At 43.6% G+C, this 20,825-nt stretch overlaps 1 protein-coding gene and 1 pseudogene across 1 annotated transcript in view; both read left to right on the top strand.

Moving 5' to 3' along the window:
* LOC101123592 (pregnancy-associated glycoprotein 1-like) overlaps positions 1–13,046 on the top strand; it is a 43,439-nt pseudogene extending 30,393 nt beyond the window's left edge.
* Positions 1–20,825, top strand: part of PAG3 (pregnancy-associated glycoprotein 3) — a 928,325-nt gene that overhangs the window by 314,371 nt on the left and 593,129 nt on the right.

The following is a 20,825-nucleotide window of genomic DNA, read 5'->3' as shown; positions in this document are numbered from 1 at the left end:
AATCTCTAAGACAAAAATTCAAAATGGACTTGCTATAAACTTTTTACTACAAATGATTTCAAACATAAAAAATATAATGAGTGTCATAAACCCTATATTTCATCATTTGGTGTCAATAACTACAAAACTAGCCTCTTTGTCCCACAGGTTGTCATAGACTGGAGACTATGCAACATCAAGGTGGTGGCCAATTGAGTTCCCGGTAAAGACATTCATGACTGTCATCAGGTCTTTCTCTTCTTGCCATGTTCTCATTTGTGGTGGGGGAAGGGAAGGAAGAAGATGGAGAATGATAGAGAAAAAGAGGGAGAGGATAATCCCATCTAGAGGGACCACCATCAAAACCCCATTTCAACTTGCGTACCTCCCAAATGTCCTACTTCCTAATACCATCACATTGGGAATCAAGGGTGGACACAATTCAATCCTTAGCAGCTATGCAGATCTGTTTTTAAATCAAGACAGACCATCATTTCATTCTCTCTTTTAATCCTTATTCATTTTTTCCTGAAGTGTTTTAGGGACAAGATGAATATTTCACAAAATACGCATAATGAGTATTTGGGGTAAAATGATAGGATGTTTAAAAAATGCTCATTTGATCCCAATAAAATTAACATCTAATATCAAGTCCATGTACAAATTTCCCTGATTCTCAAAAAGCAGTTTTCACAGTTTGTTGAAAGAATGTAGTCATATTTTGCACTTGGTTGCCATTTATTTGTTCAGAAACTGGGCAGAAGCAGGGTGGTTTGTTTTACAGAATGTCCCACTCTTGGGTTTGGAGCAGGAGTCCACAATACCAGCACAATGGGTCAGGACCAGTCTTTGGTCTATTAGGAACCAGACCTCCACAGCAGGAGCTGAGTGAGGCTTCATCTGTGTTATAGCTGTTCTCCATCACTCTCTCATCACCCCCAGAAGGGACACTCTAGCTTGTTTTCCTGGAACTTTTGTAGTTACATGATCTATGCTTAATAGAAACAAAAATAGCTTAAATATTGATGATTATTTTCCTTTCTCAGTGCTCAGAATGTTGAGTTGGTGCCCTAGCAATCTATTACAGTGACAAATTAGATGTTGCTTATTGACATTTGGACACATTCGGCCAGCTTAAAATTAAATATTAAAAAACTAAAATCATGGGATCCAGCCCCATCCTTCATGGTGAATAGAAGGACAAAAGGTGGAAGCAGTGACAGATTTCTACATCTTAGCCTCTAAAACCACTGTGGATGCTGCCTGCATCCATGAAATCAGAGGACGTTTGCTTCTTGGAAGGAAAGCTATGACAAATATAAACAGTGTGATGAGAAATGGAAACATCATTCTGCCCAACAAACTGGTAGATGTTTGGCCTTTTCATTAGGATTCCTAAACTTTCTGTCCAGTCCCGATTGGTCTCCGAAGCCCCTTACATTTCTGGTCCTACATGATTCCCAAGTTTATTTTGTGCATTTCTTTACCCAGTCCTGAAATCAGCCATCAAGTTAAGAATCCACGCATCGTCTGATGGGAAATGTATTTAGAAGCTACATGTTAGACCTCAGAATAGTCACTGTCATCAAGTTGTCATTGCTTGTAGGCTTTACAGTGGTCAGAGTAGGAAGTATGCATTTTCCTTAAAAACATAAAATAAAAATGAATATATTTAGTTAGTACAAACTTATGCTTTCAATTCAAGATTTAAGACAGCACGGTTTTAATTAAACTTCTTTATGTTTCATGTGAACTTGTTTTTCTAGCCACTGAAAGGCTTACTTCAAAACATTAGTTTTAAGTATTGTCTTGCTTTTACCTGTTAACGTGCATATGATGCTGTTACAATAACAGAAGTTATGAGGAACAATAAGTTGTTGAATATAGTTTCAGATTTCTTTCCTATATATCTTTTCATTTTCTTCAGTTTTGTTTTGGATGGGCAGAATTTTTGTTTTTGCTTAGAAGATATTCCACTCTGAATGTAGTCATAATTTTGAATTGTAAAGCCACTTCAGTAATGTGTTTTTTATGGGAGGCTAGTCACCAACTCAATGCAATTAGATTTATCAGTCTCTTTGTTCTCAATTTTTTCAGTTCAGTTCAGGCCTTTCAGTCATGTCGGTCTCTTTGCAATGCCATCAACTGCAGCATGCCAGGCTTCCCTATCCATCACCAACTTCCAGAGCTTACCCAAGCTCATGTCCATCACTTGGTGATGCCATCCGACCATCTCGTCCTGTGTTCCCCTTCTCTTCCTGCCTTCAATCTTTCCTAACATCAGGGTCTTTTCTAATGAGTCAGTTCTTCCCATCAGGTGGGCAAATAATTGGAGTTTCAGCTTCAGCATCAGTCCTTCCAGTGAATATTCAGGACTGATTTACTTTAGGATGGACTGCTTTGATCTCCTTGCAGTCCAAGGGACTCTCAAGAGTCTTCTCCAATACCATATTTCAAAGGAATATATGTGTATCATTTGTTAGTGATGTAACATTCCTTCTGTTGGGATTTAACCACCAGAACTGAATTTAAATAACATGCAAAAATGAGGATTAAGTCACAGTGCCCCATTTAAACACACCTGGCAAAAGGAGAGGCTCCTGTTGTATTCAAGGGACAGGCATGGAAAGATCTCAAGCAGGAATAGGCCCTGGGAGTCCTGGATGAGTCAATAAACATGATTGTCTTTACTTTGGCTGCCACAGTTGTTTTGTCTTCTTGAATTGGGAAGACATTTCAGAATTGTTTTCTGCATGCTTGGTTTGGCAGACAAAATTTTTCATGACATAGACCCTATGGGGAAATTATATCAGAAATATATCCATTTATCTTCAGCAGTTAAATTTTATTGGCTTGCATGTCCCTGATGACCTTTCTTTATAAGTAGAAAGGAAACACACATGTTCAGTATTCATTCAGTCTCTTTGTAAATCAACCAACATGAATTAAATTTCTCTCGGTCACCACTGCACTCCCAAGTCTAGGCTAGAAACAAAAACAAACAAACAAACAAACAAACAAAAAAACTGCAGAGACTGAAGACTTATTCTAGCACATTGCTGGGGAGATTTTGTTCCCATTGTTTTTGGGAAAAAAAAATTAGTTGCTAATATTAAAATCAGTAGATTGTACATAAATATCCAAACTTCTGATTCTCTTGAAAGCATGGCCAACTGGCCCGCTTTCCAGCACGAGTGAAGTGGAGGAAATGCTGCTCCCAGTGGTGAAGCCTGTTCGCCCCAGTGTTCAACATGGCCACCTCGTCCTAGTATCATATCTCCTGCCTCCTGGGGCCATGAGTTTGTGAGAATTAGGCTGCTAGCTCTCTTAAGATAAAGACTAATTTTGTCTTCATCAACATTGACTTTGAAGCCTTTAACCCAGAACCTAGCACACAGTTCTTCCTTGTATGTTTGCTGGATGCTATACAATATCTTGTGGATGCATATGACATTTCTTCCAATACTGAAAGCATGCAGTTGAAGTACTGCTCTGTCCCAAATCTTTGATGCAAACTGGCATCATAGTGCCCCTGATGTCTGCCATTAGCCCCCCCCCCCAACTAAAGCCAATTGTATGTCCCTGGGCTGTCCCTGAAGTCTTCACTTTGCCATTTGACGACTTATCATCCTAGCAATCTCTTCTCCGATAAAGACAGCAATGCATATCTCATGAAGTCACTAGGAAGATGGCATGAAACCATGAATGTCGAGCATGGCCCTTAGTATCCATTTTTATGATGTTCTTAGCAGTTTTTTTTTTTTTCTCCAAGTAGTCAAGGTTTTCCATCTTCTTAGATGTCCATGCATATTAGTTTGATTTTCCAGCCAAACTTCAAGGAAGAGATTACAGTTCAATTCTCCGTATTCTGTGAAGCTTCAAAGTCCACTCACCAAGGACACTGATGAAGGTAAAGATTTTATCAAGACCTTTGTGTTTATTCAGACCTATTATTGGCCTAAAGGGCTAAACTAGGGCATGTCAGACCATATATAACTAGGGGCTCCAGGTCACCACTACATGCTAAGAATCTGAACTTCCCTCAGTACTTGGAGCCAGGAAAGAAGCATGATGTGGCTTGAGCTCCTCAGGCTGGTGGCCTTCTCAGATTGCAGAGTCATTTATGTATGGAGACTGTAAGCCACATCATCTTCCTTTCTGTGATTTTTCTTTTCATCTGATTATTCTTCTACTCATCGGGTTTAGAGGGAATGGAATATTTCCCTGACAGTCTTAAAGTTCAGCCCTTACTTATTGATAACTACCTTGCTATAGGAACTGTGGGACCCAAGGTTTTTGGTGTAGATTTTCATAGTTGCACAACGCTGGGGCCCAGTCATGTCATGAACGATTGAAATTGAACTCCTTGCAATTGCTCAGTGCAGAGTCAGTGCAGATGTAGGTGTGGTCCTCTGGAATAACACTTTTCTCCCTTTTATTTAGTATGTTCTCTTTGTTCCTTCTCTAATTCAGTGTTTATATGTCTACGTCTGTATCTCTGTATCACTATCATTTATCTCTCCATCTCTTTGAAAGTCTTTGTGAGTGTATTTCTGTGTTGTTTTCTTTTAATTTTTCAATTGACTCATCCTTCCTTCTCGAGCTTCTACATTTCCCTAACTTGTTCCCTATCTCCTGGATTCTTCATTCAACTATCTCTTCTCTTTCAAGTTGGAGAAAAATTGGGAGAGCTACTTATACACTGTTTTATATCTGACCAGCAATGTGACCACAACCAAATCACAAACCTCTTGCATTTCAAATTCCTCCCTTGTAAAAGAGGATAGGAATCCCCTTTCCACCTCCTTCCCTGAGCTTCAGTGAGAAGGATACAGTGGGGTGGCAACAGCAGTGATAGTGGCAGTCATTCTTGAAACTTCCTATTTATCAGGCACCTTATATCCATCACTTCACTATCCCCAAGATATCCTAATTTGGAGGGTTTGAATCATTATATTCACCATTTTACTGAAGGGGAGACTGAGACCCCACATGGTCATATGGCTTACCCAACATTACAGAACAGAATCTTTATTAAAACTTATGTCTTTCCAATGGAATATGCTGAAAATTCTTATAATAAGGTGACTCATGAAAATGATTAGAAAATACACAGTGCCATTACAATGACAGTTATAGGATAACACTGACAGGTAAACGTAGCATCTTCTTTGTTTTCTTTGTCAAATGTTCAGTGAAAGAATACCTTTAAGGAAATTGAAGACCATGAGAAATACACTCTGGAAAAAAAAATGCTGAACAATTTCCTCAAGGAACATGCTTACAGACTGTCTCAGATTTCTTCTCATGGGTCAAATATAACTATTCATGCCTTGTGGAACATGGATGTGAGTGTTTTGGGAGGATGGTGCTCCACAGCGCCCCCTGGTGTTCTAACCTAGCATGGGGCTCATCTGGAGATACCACGTGGGATGTTGGGGTGGGGTTCCTGCCAGAGGCAGAAACACTGGGCCAGAGGAGCCCCACACCCCTTTGGGAGAGGAGAAGGCACTATCATCCTCACCTCTTGTCTTGGTGACTGGGCCCAGAAATTACCAGGTGGCAGGTAAGCATCCATTTCTGTGTCAAAGATGTGTCATTAGTTTGAGGGAGAGTGTTCCTTCTGAGCAGAAGGTAATGACAACCCACTACAGTCCTCTTTCCTGGAAAAACCCGAGGGCGGAGCAGCCTGGTAGGCTGCAGTCCATGGGATCGCTAAGAGTCGGACATTATTGAGCGACTTTACTTTCACTTTTCACTTTTCTGAATTGGAGAAGCAAATTGCAAGCCACTCCAGTGTTCTTGCCTGGAGAATCTCAGGGACGGTGGAACCTGGTGGGCTGCTGTCTGTGGGGTTGCACAGAATCAGACACGACTGAAGTGACTTAACAGAAGCAGCAGGTGCAGCAGCAGCAGCAGCACATCCTTCTGAACTAAGGAATTGAACTAATTACAGATGAAGAGTGAACCGTCTCTGATCAGAAGTTAGAACCAACTGCAAAGCAATTGTGAATGACCAGGCAGAGGAATTTAGTTTCCACAGATGCAAGAACCACAGCAGTAAAAAGTTACTGAACCAGTATTCCGTGTAAGTCCATAAGAATCTAACACAGTGGTTACGGTTTTTCGATTAGCAAAAGGGCTTATTTTGTCTTCAAGAAAGTCCATGCCAGCCTGAGAGATAGGCAAAGAGTAAATAGATGAAAGGGTCACTTGTGTGGTATTGATTGGATGTGGTCTGAGTTTGGAGGGAGTGGCTGGGGTTGATCAAGAAAGACTTCCTGCAGAAAGGGATGCTAAGGATGGGTTTATAGAGACTACAGAGTTTCTCAAATGAAGGCACCAGGACATCCCTGGATATCCAACGGTCAGGAAGACCCAGTGGTTATGTCTTTGGGCTTCCCATGCAGGAGGTACCACTTCAATGCCTGGTCTTAGAATCAATATCCTACATACAGTACAGCATAGGAAAAAAATATCAAATACAAGCACCTGTGTAATCAAAGGCTGTGAGCTTCTCAGTGGTTGGAAAGTGATCTCAAGAGATATATAGCACCCAGAGGGAGACAGCAGTGTGGGAATAGAGGGTAGCCAGTTCTGCACTAACCCACTCCCTCTTCCCTGTAGATGAAATACATGGGTAACATCATCATTGGAAGACACCCTCAGGAATTCCAGGTTATCTATGACACAGGCTCATCTGACTGGTGGGTGCCTTCCCTCTTTTGCCCCAGTCCAGCCTGTTGCGAGTACAGACACCCCCTGCCCGGGCCATTTTTCACTTGCCCTGCCACCCTATTTCCACCTTTGGCACCGGATAACACTCATCCCTTGTGTCTGCAGCTACACAAGTTGGTTCAGACATTGCAAGTTTTCCACCTTCCGGCCTACACAAAAGACCTTCCTCATCGCCTATGGATCTGGGAGCATGATGGGATTTCTTGCTTATGACACCGTTCATGTAACGCGTAAAGAGAAGCTGGTGACCCCTGCTTGAAAAACAGATGCAGGACCATCTGGCAGGACCCTTCCTAGCCTAACTCCCATAGATATTGGCCATCTTATGCACAGCATCCTGTCCCTGGGGAGGCAGTGCCCGTGGTGACACACAAGCAAACAGATAGCTAACCCAGAGAGTGTCTTGAGGCGTGGACTTGCAGCTCCTCTGCCCATGAGAAGTTCAAGGTTCATTTTTCTGGGAGCAAGAAGAGGGAGGAAAAAGCACCCACTTTTATATTCACAGACTGTTCCAGGCACTTTCAGGTAATAATTGGTTTAATCCTGCAACAACCCCACACAGCAGGTAGTCTGATTTGCTCATGAGACATATGAGGAAACTAAAGTTCAGACAACAAGGGCCTTGCTGAGGTCATACATGTGGTAAATGGTGGAGCTGGGTTGGCTTTTCAGGATGGAAGTTGCTGTAAGGTGTTTAGGGACAGGATAAAACTGATCTGGGGACCCTAGGGGCAGTCAAGAGCTTCAGGTATCCATAGTGGGAAACTGGAGGCCAGAGATGTCAAGGGGCCTGATAAATGAGTTCTCACTCTAGAGTGCCTTTGAAAGTCTCATAGAACATATGGCCTGCCTTCCCAAAGCACTTGAGTAGTTCCCCTCTCTCTCTTTCTCATACACACTCACACTTATATCCCCCAAAGTGAATTTCCCAGGCAGTAGTTTCATAGATCCCTGCAAGCACGATTGTGTTTTCGGCTTCTGTCTTCCTGGGCAGATTCATAATCCACAATACCTTACAGAGAATTCAGTCCATTCCTGTCATTAGGTCATAGTGATCCCAGAGAAGGCTACCTTGCTCTCGACTCATTTTGGCCACAAGGGGGCAGCAATGATCCTGACCTGACTCTTGGTTGCCCCACCTGGACAGAAGCCACAAGGCCACTTTGACTGATGCAGGGGGTGGTTTTCAGAGGGGCAGATGTTTTAACATTCACAGCCTCTCACAGATGGAACCCGAATTCCCTCCCAGCTTGGTCTAACCATCTGAGGTCCACAAAAGACAGAGGCTAGCCTCAATTCTTCTCTGAGGATTTAATGGCAATGCAGTCCAGCCCAGTCCTAGCCCCCCTTCACATATCTGTAAGTGGGAACACTCTTCTCTCCCACTGATTGGGGACCTTGTAAGTACTGATCAGCTGTTTGGTCTAAGCATTGTGGAATACGGGTGTGAGGGTGCACCTTTTGATGGTGTCTTGGGCTTGAAGTACCCCAACATATCCATCTTTGGAGCTATCCCCATCTTTGACAACCTGAAGAATCAAGGTGCCATTTCTGAACCTGTTTTTGCCTTCTACTTGAGCAAATAAGTTTGAGATGGACAATCCCTTTCTCCAAATTAGCTTTAAGATGCTTTCAGTTGCACAAAAATTACAGAACACATGATAAAGAAGAATCCTGAGAGATAATCTAACTCAGGATAAATATAGTGCCAGGGCTATACCTGGCTTCACCACTGGCTTTTATAAATAACGTTTTATTGGAGTACAATGCTGCTCCTGGTCTCAAAACCCGTAACTTAGTCTAGAGGGGTGAGTGAGGAGGGAGACTAGTGGAAGAAAACAGAAAACAAGTTGGAGGAAAAAGCAATATGATTTGCTTATGAATTTGATAAGGAAGGGAGGAGAAAGATGGTGGATATCTTTCCTTCCTCATTAGCATACCACTGGGAGCTGATGACCAGCTACCCAATTTGCAGGAGCCAGGGAAAATGAAAGTGTGGGACACAAAACAAACATGTGGGACCCCTTGTTCAAGAAATATGAGACATTTCAAGACAGAAAGAGCAGAGGTGGGGTGCCTTCTGAGTGTGTGGCCCTTTGAACAGTAGAGGTCACAGGCCAGTGGAGCCAACTCTGGGTTTTCTGAACCCACACCCTGAGAACTCCCAGGCTTTGATTTTCCTGAAAAAATGACAAGCTGGACAAGAGGAAAGCAAAAACACTTCAGCACCCTGTCCTCTGAGTGTGTCTGAGCACTCAGGTCACAGGAGGTAGGGCATCTTCAGAAGCTATAGTGGGTGGAGCCCAGCCAGTTGACTCAGCTTCTAACCTCCTCTTTGTCACTCATTAGCCAGTAATGGACCTCGGTCTGGATCAATCTCTCCTAGACTCGATTTCTGCATCTGTACATGGGGACCTTATTAGGACCTTGATGAGTGTACCAGCACAGCTCTCAGACAGTGCCATTGTTACTCTCCTCCAAGGATCCCCCACTCTCTTGTCTCTACACATGCAAGGTGAAAGACAGTGTGGTGATATTTGGTGGGGTTGATAAATCCTACTACCAGGGAGTGCTCAACTGGGTACCATTGATCCACGCAGGTGACTGAAGTATACACATGGACTGGTAACCTCTCCTTCTGAGGGTCAGCCCAAGTGATGCTCCTGCTATTGTACATGAACACAGGCAGACACACACAAATAAATCCTCAGACACACAGTCACACAGACATATATACCACCCCCAACGACACAGAGAGACACACAGACACATGGAAACACATAAGCAGACACAAAAACATACACAGAGATAAATATAAACATGCATAGCTAGTCAGAGACACACAAGCACTCACAGAGACACATACAAACACATGTACAAACACATATACAAACTAAAACACAAGCAGATAGATATGTAAACAACCCATGGGTTCATAATCCCCAGGTATTCTGACCAGGGCTCTGACCTGGGTCCTAAAAGGGTCCGGAGAGGTCTGTGCAGCTAGGAGAGGATTGTACCCACTGCCCTGTGAGGTGTGGAGCATGGTTAGAGGACTCTACAGTGTGGTGAACAGAGGATCATGGAGAATTTCTCCATCCTGAAAAAGGTATAAAATGGCAAACTGTCCGGGGCTGCCTGGGACATAAGATGTTCTCAGTACAGATAAATATCTGTTTAAAAACAGGGAGAGTCCTGAGCAAATGGGGAGAACTGCTCTTCTAAGGGAGCAACTGCTGAATAGTGTAGAGAGATTTGCTGAAGTCATAAGACGTAAAAGCAACTAATAAAAAGAACCCCTGGTCATGGGCACACAGTGGGGTAGGGGTTATAACAAAGAATCAGGAAGGTGGGATCCAGGAGTGACCTGAGGACAAGAGGTATAATGATAGGATTCTGTGTGATACCCTCAGACAAAAGCTGACCCATCTTTTGGAGTTTCTGTGGGCTAGTCATGTATTTCCTGGCCAAGGTCTCAGGGTCTGAGCTGGTTGTAGGAGCAGTGCTGGCAGACAGCCTCTCCCAGAGGAGCCCCTCTCTCCCACGACTATGAGAACCTGCTGCCCCAGTGAATCTCTATCTTCACTCTGTGATTGACCTGTTATTTGTTCCCCACCAGGAACAGCTCTCTGGATGTTTCTCATTCATTGTTTTCACAGTCTTTTTTCACTCACTAAACAGACTAGCCTTGGGCATCCACTGTGTGCCAGCCACTTTAGGGAGGCAATGGAAATAAAACTTGCCCTCATGTCTAAGAAGGCAGATGCACAGGAAATGAGACACACACATAGTGAATTGTGACTTTGGCACATGCTAGACATGAGGAAGTGTCTACAGAGACTGTCAAGAAAGGAAACAATAAACACTGGGGGAAAGACTTCCCTGAAACCATGACAATTAACCTGAAATCTGGAAGATGAGAAGAAATTTGCTAGTCAAAGTGGAGGGGGTCCTCTAGGAAGGAAGACCAGCTTGTGTCAAGGTGCAAAAGAGCCTGGTGTATTCAAGTACAGCGTTCAAGAATGTCAAGGAAGGTGCCGTGTTGGGAGCAAAGGAAAAGAGGGCAAGAGACAAAGGCTGTTTAGAAGACAGTCTGCAAGGGGGCAAATCTGGGGAGACTCAGAGTGATCTTGATGGCTGCTTGGTCACAGTGTCTCTCAGCATCTCCATGAAAAGAAAGGTTATTGCTTGTTCTGGCGGCTGTGAGGCCCTTGTGGATGCTGGGACATCACTGACCATTGGCTCAAGACGACTGAGTCAATAACATGGCTCATCAGTGCCATGCCACGGAGTTCTGAGGTGAAGATCATGCCCCAGGGTCACTCCCAGTCTCCACACACAAGAAAGATCTTCAGGGCCAACCTCTCTCCCTCTCTCTCTAACAGCACTACTTTTTCATGTTTTTCAGTCAATAACCTGTCCTCTATTATCTTCAGCATCAATGGCATCAACTACCCAGGCCCAGCACAACCTACATCCTCAAGGTGAGGGGAGAACCATGAGGGGTGGTTCTCAAATAGGAACTTGAAGGAAACTTTGGGCTGCTGCTGGGAGGAGAGGGCCCTCTGCAGGCCATCTCTCACTATTGCAGATGCTGCTGATCCCTGGGGCTGGGCCAGAGCCTCCCACAGAACAAACCACTTGAGAGTAAACGGCCATCTGGGGCACTGATCATCCTAAAATAAATGTGGAGACACCATGCCATGCTGGCATGGCAGGAGTCACAAGGAGAGGGGAACACTCAGGTCCTCAGTCCTCAAAGAGCTTAAATTCAATCTGAATCTTCAGATGGATGAACACGGAAAGTCAGCTCTAGCAGTCCTTGAAATATGTCATGTGACAAGGAGAATGGCTGGGGACAGTCCCAATGTGCTGTCCCACCATAGGGATAAACAGTCTCCCTTCCCTTCTTGGCGTTTTCTAGGTTTGACTGATAAATTACATGGTCACCCTAGTTCTCAGATGTATCTTCCTCTAGTTCTTGCCGGGTGCCCCTTTTGTGAGTCAGGCTACTGTACCGTCTGTGGGGAGGATGGATGCTAATATGAATAAAGGGTGCACAGTGACTGCTCAGCCCCAGCACAGGGTGGAGGATTCATGTCAGCTCCCTAGTGGAGTTCAGAGCTGGCTGATGGGCTCAAAGAAGACTTTGAGGAAGGGAGAGAATTTCAGGAATTCTAAAACTGTAAACTCAAGTCGCCATATGGAGGGTGGCTTGGTTCTAGGCAAAACTGCCCTGAATCCATGCAAATGCCATCCTAAGGTGCTCTGCACTAGGGAATTGGGGACTTACTAGGGGTGATGAGGGCTACAGACTGAGCAGTGGAGATTGGGAACCAAAGTATGTTATGCAACCAAGCCTGGAGTGGCCAAAGAGGGTGATTGTGGGCCAATGGAGGCTTCCCAGAGACCCGTGTTAAGTCTTCAAGAACGTTTTGTGGGCACTGCTCTATTTAAGATGGATAACCAACAAGGGGTTACTGTGTAGCACGGGGAACTCCACTTAATTATGTGACAACCTGGATGGGAGGGGTATTTTGGGGACCAGGATTCATGGATACGTATGTTTGAGTCCATGTACTGTGCACCTGAAACTCAGAATATTGTTAATCAGCTATACTCCGATACAAAATAAAGTTTTTTAGTAAAGTATGGATTGTGGCGATGCAGGAGGAGAACTAGCATTCTCTGCAGAGAAAACAAGGAGCAGGAGTCAGAAGGAAAGAAACAGGGAGAGAGGAGAACTATGGACACTCTTTTTCTTTTCTAAAAATTATATTGAAGTGCGGTTAATCTTCAGTGTTGTGTTAAGTTCTGCTGCACTGCAATATGACTCAGTTATACACATAGAGAAATATATATTATTTTTCTTAGTATTTTTCCTGTGGTTTATGACTGGATAGTTAATATATTTCCTTATGCTCTTCAGTAGGACTTTGTTGTTTAGAATTCCTCAGTATCCCCAACACCCAGTCCACCCCTCCGCCACACCCTTCCTCATATCAACTTCATGTCTTGGCCCTTTTTGGTTGTGGATGAATTCTCATATCCCCTGCTATGAGAAAATCCCTTGATACTTACCAAAAGAGGGAAATAAAATCAAGAATTGTGCTGGGTCTGGATATTTGTGGGAGTCACAGGTAAGTGTTGAGGCTTTCAGGTGTGTGTCAGCCTCCCCCAGCATTCTAGAAGCCACTGCTTTACCACCTTTAAAGAGAACACAGTGAGGACATCTAGAGAGACCTGGATCCTGGGTGACATCTTCCTGAGGCTGTATTTCTGTCTTTGATCGAGGAAATGACAGGATTGGCCTGGCATAGGCAGTGTAAATGCTTGGAGTGATTGAAGAATCAGTAAGGCGCCGCTCCAAGCAAACACTAAATCACACTTAGGGTACCCCTGCCCAGTATGCTGGTGAACTGTATTTGGTGGTCTGCACACTCTGTTTTCAATAAAGAATAAAGGGTTTCACTCGTAATGGGGGTGAAAAAATCGGGTGCCTCTGTTTCTGTCTGGGAGATGTACAATGATTGAGAAGGATCTAGAACAAAGTCTGAATCACAGTTGAGAGGAGCCCACGTCCAGGTGGCTTCAAGGAAAGGGGAGATTCATTGAAATGATTCTGGGAATCCAGGACACAAGACTCAGAGCAAATACAAAGATCTCAGTGACAGGACACAAGAAATCAGAAGTCATCAGTTCTCTATTTCACATCCTGGCTCTTCCCTTCCCTCTTCTCTGATGGTCTTAGCCTGAAATCTTTCTTCCTTGAGGCATCTACACCTAGTGAGGGAGTCCAAGCTACCTGCCCTAGGGTTTTACATCCTGAAGGCATCTCCAATAATGAAAGAAAAGATTGAAGACATCAGAGTTAGAGGGTGTTCTCTGAATGACCCACCTCAGATCACATGTACAGTCTTAGATCAGCCATCCTGTCAGGGCGATGGGGTCCTATGATTGGCATTACATGGTCTTGTGGCCCTGACACAGCAGCACACAAATTGTCAATTTCCTCCAGAACTACATGACTGAAGCTGGGGAGAGGCAGCCCTAAAGATTATGCCTGGGCGGTGGTCTAGGCCATGGAAGAGTTTGTGATGACCCACCAACTCCGCCACCTCCTCATTCAGAGGAATTATAAGGGGTAATGAAATAGACTCTCTTCATCCCGTCTCATATGCACTTATCATTGGTCTTCTCCTCCAGGGGATGTTGGGTGACGTACTTCATGGAGAGCTGGTTCCCTTTTGTCCTACACCCAGTCAGCAGAAAACTGCCACGTATACCTGCTCTGTCCTTTCCAGTCCTATTGTTAAGTGATGGCCCCAGTGGATCCCTGGGCCATCGCCCTCCTGCAGGGCCCAGAATGCCCCTTCCTTGGCCTCCATACTGCTGGGAAGAATGCAACGCATGTATTGAGAGACCCAGGGTGCACAGAGCCTTCAGGCTTTCTGAGTTTCTCCATGGGTGGGGCTACAAACTATTTGCTTTGAGCTGCCATAGTTAGGCACTCTTGAAGTGGAGTTCTTTCCACCTGGAGGCCCTCAGTAGATGCCTCAGCTGAGACAGCAGGGATTAGAGGTTGATTTCCTTTCAGATTGACTGGTTTGATCTTGTTGTATAAGGGACTCTCAAGAATCTTCTCAAGCACCACAGTTCAAAAGCTCAGCTCTTTGGCATTCACCATTTTTATGGTCCAGATATCACATCTGTACCTGATTACCAGAAAAACCATATCTTTGACACTACAGACCTCTGTAGCAAAGTGAGTCTCTACTTTTTAATACACTGTGCAGGTTTTTCATAGCCTTTCTTCCTTCCAGTGAGCAAGTGTGTTTTAATTTTACCACTGCCGTCAAGGTCCATAGTGATTTTGGAGCCCAAGAAAGTAAAATCTGCAACTGTTTCCACTGTTCCCACCTTTATATGGCATGAAGTGGTGGGAATGGATGCCACGAATGTTGAGTGTCTTTCTGTGAATAGTTTCTTGAATGTTGAGTTTAAGCTAATTTTTTCATTTCCTCTCCTCATCGAGAGGCTATTTAGCTCTTTTTTGCTTTCTGCTGTTAGGGCAGGGTCATCTTCATATCTATGGATGTTGCTTGTCCCAGCAATCTTGATTCCAAGTTGGGATTTATTCAGACCAGCATATTGAATGATGTATTCTACATATAAGTTAAATAATCAAGTGACAATGTACACATTGAAATTCTCTTTTCCAGTTTTAAATCTTTCAGTTGTTCTATGACTGATTCTACCTACTGCTTTTTGACTATGTAAGAGACTTCTTAGGAGAAAGGTAAGGTGATCTGCAACTCCCATTTCTTTAAGAATTTTCTACAGTTTGTTGTGATCCACACAGTGAAAATCTTCAGGATAGTCAGTGAAGAAGTTGGAAATGTTTTTCTGGGATTCCCTTATTTCTCCATGATCCAGTGGATGTTGGCAATTTGATCTCTGGTTCCTCAAACCAGTTTGTATATCTGGAAGTTCTCAGTTCATGTATTGTTGAAACTTAGCTTGAAGGATTTTGAACATTACCTTGCTAGCAAGTGAGATGTGCACAATGGCATGATCAGCTCAGTTCAGTTCAGTTCAGTCACTCAGTCATGTCCAACTCTGTGAGACCCCATGAATCGCAGCACTCCAGGCCTCCCTGTCCATCACCAACTCCCTGAGTTCACTCAGACTCATGTCCATCGAGTCTGTGATGCCATCCAGCCATCTCACCCTTGGTCATCCCCTTCTCTTCCTGCTCCCAATCACTCCCAGTATCAGAGTCTCCAATGAGTCAACTCTTCGCATGAGGTGACCAAAGTACTGGAGATTCAACTTTAGCATCATTCCATCCAAAGAAATCCCAGGGTTGATCTCCTTCAGAATGGACTGGTTGGATCTCCTTGCAGTCCAAGTCACTCTCAAGAGTCTTCTCCAACACCACAGTTCAAAAGAATCAATTCTTCGGCGCTCAGCCTTCTTCACAGTCCAAATCTCACATCTATACATGACCACAGGAAAAACAATAGCCTTGACTAGACAGACCTTAGTCGACAAAGTAATGTCTCTGCTTTTGAATACACTGTCTAGGTTGGTCATAACTTTTCTTCCAAGGAGTAAGCGTCTTTTAATTTCATGCTGCAGTCACCATCTGCAGTGATTTTGGAGCCCAAAAAAATAAAGTCTGACACTATTACCCCTGTTTCCCCATTTATTTCCCATGAAGTGATGGGACCAGATGCCATGATGTTCGTTTTCTGAAAGTTGAGCTTTAAGCCAACTTTTTCAATCTCCTCTTTCACTTTCATCAAGAGGCTTTTTAGCTCCTCTTCATTTTCTGCCATAAGGGTGGTGTCAACTGCATATCTGAGGTTATTGATATTTCTCCCAGCAATCATGATTCCAGCTTGTGTTTCTTCCAGCCCAGCATTTCTCATGATGTACACTGCACATAAATTAAATAAGCAGGGTGAAAACATACAGCCTTGATATACTCCTTTTCCTATTTGGAACCAGTCTGTTGTTCCATGTCCAGTCCTAACTGTTGCTTCCTGACCTGCATACAGATTTCTCAAGAGGCAGGTCAGGTGGTCTGGTATTTCCATCCCTTTCAGAATTTTCCAGTTTATTGTGATCCACACAGTCAAAGGCTTTGGCATAGTCGATAAAGCAGAAATAGATGTTTTTCTGGAACTCTCTTGCTTTTTCCATGATCCAGCAGATGTTGGCAAGTTGATCTCTGGTTCCTCTGCCTTTTCTAAAACCAGCTTAAACACCAGGGAGTTCACGGTTCACGTATTACTGAAGCCTGGCTTGGAGAATTTTGAGCATTACTTTACTAGCATGTGAGATGAGTGCAAATGTGCAGTAGTTTGAGTATTCTTTTGCTTTGCCTTTCGTTGGAATTGGAATGAAAACTGACCTTTTCCTGTCCTATGGCCACTGCTGAGTTTTCCAAATTTGCTGGCATATTGAGTGCAGCACTTTCACAGCATCAACTTTCAGGATTTGAAACAGCTCAACTGGAATTCCATCACCTCCACTAGCTTTGTTCATAGTGATGCTTTTAAGGCCCACTTGACTTCACATTCCAAGATGTCTGGCTCTAGATTAGTGATCACCTCATCATGATTATCTGGGTCTTGAACTTTTTTGTACAGTTCTTCCGGGTATTCTTGCCACCTCTTCTTAATATCTTCTGCTTCTATTAGGTCCAGACCATTACTGTCCTTTATGGAGCCCATCTTTGCATAAAATGTTCCCTTGGTATCTCTTATTTTCTTGAAGATATCTCTAGGCTTTCCCATTCTGTTGTTTTCCTCTATTGTTTTGCATTGATCACTGAAGAACACTTTCTTATCTCCTCTTGCTATTCTTTGGAACTCTGCATTCAGATGCTTAAATCTTTCCTTTTCTCCTTTGCTTTTCACCTCTCTTCTTTTCACAGCTATTTGTAAGGCCTCTCCACACAGCCATTTTGCTTTTTTGCATTTCTTTTCCATGGGGATGGTCTTGATCCCTGTCTCCTGTACAATGTCACGAACCTCATTCCATAGTTCATCAGACACTCTAACTATCAGATCTAGGCCCTTAAATCTATTTTTCCCTTCCACTGTATAATCATAAGGGATTGGATTTGGGTCATACCTGAATGGTGTAGCGGTTTTCCCTGCTTTCTTCAATTTCAATCTGAATTTGACAATAAAGAGTTCATGATCTGAGCCACAGAAAGCTCCTGGTCTTGTTTTTGTTGACTATATAGAGCTTCTCCATCTTTGGCTGCAAAGAATATAAGCAATCTGATTTTGGTGTTGACCATCTGGTGATGTCCATGTGTAGAGTCTTCTCTTGTGTTGTTGGAAGAGGGTGTTTGCTATGACCAGTGCATTTTCTTGGCAAAACTCTATTAGTCTTTGCCCTGCTTCGTTCTGCATTCCAAGGCCAAATTTGCCTGTTACTCAAGGTGTTTCTTGACTTCCTACTTTTGCATTCCAGTCCCCTATAATGAAAAGGACAGCTTTTTTGGGTGTTAGTTCTAAAAGATCTTGTAGGTCTTCATAAAACCGTTCAACTTCAGCTTCTTCAGCGTTACTGGTTGGGGCATAGACTTGGATACCTATGATATTGAATGGTTTGCCTTTGAGATGAACAGAGATCATTCTGTCGTTTTTGAGACTGCATCCAAGTACTGCATTTCGGACTCTTTTGTTTACCATGATGGCTACTCCATTTCTTCTGAGGGATTCCTGCCCACAGTAGTAGATATAATGGTCATCTGAGTTAATTTCACCCATTCCAGTCCATTTTAGTTCGCTGATTCCTATGGTTTCGACATTCACCCTTGCCATCTCTTGTTGGACCACTTCCAATTTGCCTTTATTCATGGACCTGACATTCCAGGTTCCTATGCGATATTGCTTTTTACAGCATCGAACCTTGTTTCTATCATCAGTCACATCCACAGCTGGGTATTGTTTTTGCTTTGGCTCCATCCCTTCATTCTTTCTGGAGTTATTTCTCCACTGATTTCCAGTAGCATATTGGGCACCTAATGACCTGGGGAGTTCCTCTTTTGGTATCCTATCATTTTGCCTTTTCATACCATTCATAGGTTTCTCAAGGCAAGAATGCTGAAGTGTCTTGCCATTCCCTTCTCCAGTGGACCACATTCTGTCAGACCTCTCCACCATGACCTGACCATCTTGGGTTGCCCACAGGCATGGCTTGGTTTAATTGAGTTAGACAAGGCTGTGGTCCTAGTGTGATTAGATTGACTAGTTTTTTGTGAGTATGGTTTCAGTGTGTCTGCCCTCTGATGCCCTCTTGCAACACCTACCATCTTACTGGAGTTTTTCTTACCTTGGGCGTAGGGTATCTCCTCACGGCTGCTCCAGCAAAGCACAGCCGGTGCTTCTTACCTTGGACGAGGGGTATTTCCTTACTGCCACTGTTCCTGACTTTCAATGTGGGATAGCTCCTCTAGGCCCTCCTGTGCCTGCAAAGCCACCACTCCTCGGGTTGCTCCTCCGGGCCGCCGGGCCTGGCCTCGGGCGTGGGTGGCTCCTCCTTGCTTCCGCCCCTGGCCTCAGGCTCGTGGTGGCTCCTCAGGGTCACCGCCCCTGACCTGGGAGGCGGGGTAGCTCCTCTCGGCCACCACCCCTGACCTCGGACATGGGGTAGCTCCTCCTGGCCACCACTGAGCTTGGACACAGGGTAGCTCCTCTCTAGCCGCCACCCCTGACCTATGACGCAGGGTAGCTCCTCTTGGCTGTTCCTGTGCCGTCGCAACCTGGCAGTCTAGGCCACTGCCCCTGACCTCGGACGTGGGGTAGCTCCTCTCGGCAGTGCTTAGTGTGCCGGCTTGTAGCCGCCTGTGCAAATGACTATAAACAGAAAAAAAAAAAAATATATATATATATATATATATATATATATATATATATATATATATAACATTACTTGGAAATGCCTTTTGTTTGAATTGGAATGAAAACTGATCTTTTCCAGCACTGTGGCCACTGCTGAGTTTTCCAAATTTGGTGACATTGAATGCAACATACTTACAGCCTCTTTCTTTAGGAATTTTAAGCAGCTCAGCTGGAATTCCATCACCTTCCCTAGCTTTTCTTATAGTGATGCTTCCTAAAGCCCACTTCACTTTATACTCTGGTATATCTGGCTTTATGTGAGTGACCCCTGCATCATCCCTATCCTGGTCATTATGATGATTTTTGTATGGTTCTTCTGTGCTTTCTTGCCTCTTCTTAATCTCATCTGCTTCTGTTAGTTCTTTGACTTTTCTGTCCTTTATTGTGCCCATCTTTGCATGAAGTTTTCCTCTGGTATCTCCACTGTTTTTGAAGAGATCTATATTCTTTACAGTTCTATTGTTTTCCTCTAATTCTTTCATTATTCACTTATGACGACGTTCTTATTTCTCCTTGCTATTCGCTGGGAAGTCTGCATTCCATTGGATATATCTTTCCCTTTCTCCTTTGCCTTTCACTTCTCTTATTTTCTCAGCTATTTTTAAGGCCTCCTCAGGCAACCACCTTGCCTTGTCACCTTTGTTTCTCTTGAGGATGGTTTTGATGACCACCTCCCATACAATGTTACAAACCTCCATCCATAGTTGTCCAGTCTAACAGACCTACTCCCTTGAATCTATTTTTCACTCCACTATATAATCATAAGGGATTTGCTTTAGGTCATAGCTGAATGTTCTAGTGGTTTTCCTTACTTTCTTCATTTTAAACGTGAATATTGTTTGCTTCTGCCTAAGCATTGCTTCCAGATCACCACCCACCACTTCCAGTGGGTGTGGAGCAAAAACACACTATTTGAGGCCTGTTACCCTGGGTTTGTGCTTGGCTTTTCATATGTTTAGCTGTGTGAGCTTGATCGAGTTACTTGATTTAAGTCTTCACATCTGGAAAATGGGCACCATGATGATAATTCCACCTTCTGTATTGCATGTGTGCCTGCAAAGAGCCAGTGGCCCTGAGAGGGCTTTCTGGGTTCATGAGTCTGGAACAAGTATGAATTATTCTGCCACCTGGGAGAAGGAAATCTTCTGTTTAGAGGTTATGGCTGCCATCCCCAAGGCTAAATATTGAAGCCAATAGATGTTCAGACATCTATTTCTGAACCCTCACCCAGAACTCTGACTGAGTCAATGCTTCTCTTTTCTGGGCTCACAGAAGAACTAATGATTACTGTCTCAGATTACTCCCTTCTTAACCTTACAAGTCAGCCTTTCCTTTTCAACTACTTCTCCCCTGAAATCACACTGCAAGGAATGTCATAAAAGCTCTTGGTTTCTGGTGAGTTTCCCAAACCTCCAGCATAGCAACAAGTAGCTGTTATGGCTACTGTCATAGCAACAACTATGCAACCTGTATAGTCCAATCTTAGCCTGTTAAATGAATCTTTCCCCATTTGGCCCCTCATGTTTAAATTACCTATATTTGCTTTAATAACCTTCCTTCACTTGCTGTTTAATGACAAAATATGTGTGGATTTCATCTAGCTTTCTTTCCCAAGCATAATTCCAACCATGCAATGAAGTAACCAAACATTTAGTCATTTAACTACCCACAGGAACTGACAAA

Source organism: Ovis aries, unplaced genomic scaffold, assembly GCF_016772045.2.
Source record: "Ovis aries strain OAR_USU_Benz2616 breed Rambouillet unplaced genomic scaffold, ARS-UI_Ramb_v3.0 scaffold_87, whole genome shotgun sequence".
NCBI lineage: Eukaryota > Metazoa > Chordata > Mammalia > Artiodactyla > Bovidae > Ovis > Ovis aries.
Note: the sequence above shows the minus strand (reverse complement) of the source record. Positions and strands in the feature narration are given on the sequence as shown.